Below are 863 nucleotides of genomic sequence, written 5' to 3' on the forward strand. Positions count from 1 at the left end.
AAAGGGGTGCTTCCCTGGGACAGTGGGTTGGCTGGAAGTGAACCCCGTATCACCTGGAACAAAGGCCAACAGTCCGTCCTCCACGAACTCGCTGCTGAGGAAGAGGAACGGCTGCAGACCTACCAGGGAACATCATGCAGCCAATGGCCAGGGAGAGCCCACCATCCAGGCACTGGGTGAGAACAGCGCACGGGTGTGCAGCCACTAACACTCCCACCTCTGCCCTGAGCTTCAGCGGAGAACCAGCCTTACTTGGAGGAGCCAGGTGCACCACGTAGCCGTCCCCCACGTAGAGGGCCCAGTGCGTGTAGCCAGGGCGGAAAATCTCAAATCAGGTCTCAGGTTTTGGTTCGGCCTGTGACTGAAAAATCAGAGACAGGCTGAGGTTAGTCCTCACAGGGAACATTCTAGAACCTGACCTGTAAGGAGCCCCAGCCCAGCTTGCAAGCTCCCTCTGATTATCACCTGCAGGAAATGTAAGAGGGTGCTCTCCTCTCACAGAAGCAAAGCCCCTCCTTTACTGGGGCTGCTGAGCTGGAAGAGGGGGACAAAGAAGAGATGGACAGGGTGTCCGGAGGGGAGGTGTGGGCAGGTGTGCAGAACAGGGGTGTGGCCCAGAGGTATGCAGACATGGGCATGAGCACATCTTATGCCAGAGCATGTTGGTGTCAGTGAGTGAGTATATGACTCCCAGGAAGTCTCAAATGCCCCATGAAGGACCCCCACCTTCCGCCGGCCTGAGTGATTCTGAGTGATAGAGCCCCGACCTGCACAGCCAGACACGGTGCTCAACATGCCCACATTTCATATCCATCACTCCTTTGACTACAAACTATCATTACCCCATTTGACAGATGAGAAGA

At 56.0% G+C, this 863-nt stretch overlaps 1 protein-coding gene across 2 annotated transcripts in view; it reads right to left on the reverse strand.

Moving 5' to 3' along the window:
• The window catches only part of LOC102240776 (HRAS-like suppressor 3), a 22,078-nt gene that overhangs the window by 6,685 nt on the left and 14,530 nt on the right, over nucleotides 1-863 (reverse strand). For both annotated transcript variants that reach the window (XM_014545240.1, XM_005857517.2), the window contains exon 2: nucleotides 253-361. The gene's annotated coding sequence lies outside the window, so the exon portion shown is untranslated. The remainder of the gene's footprint in view (nucleotides 1-252; nucleotides 362-863) is intronic.

This window comes from Myotis brandtii, unplaced genomic scaffold (assembly GCF_000412655.1).
Source record: "Myotis brandtii unplaced genomic scaffold, ASM41265v1 scaffold1112, whole genome shotgun sequence".
Lineage (NCBI taxonomy): Eukaryota > Metazoa > Chordata > Mammalia > Chiroptera > Vespertilionidae > Myotis > Myotis brandtii.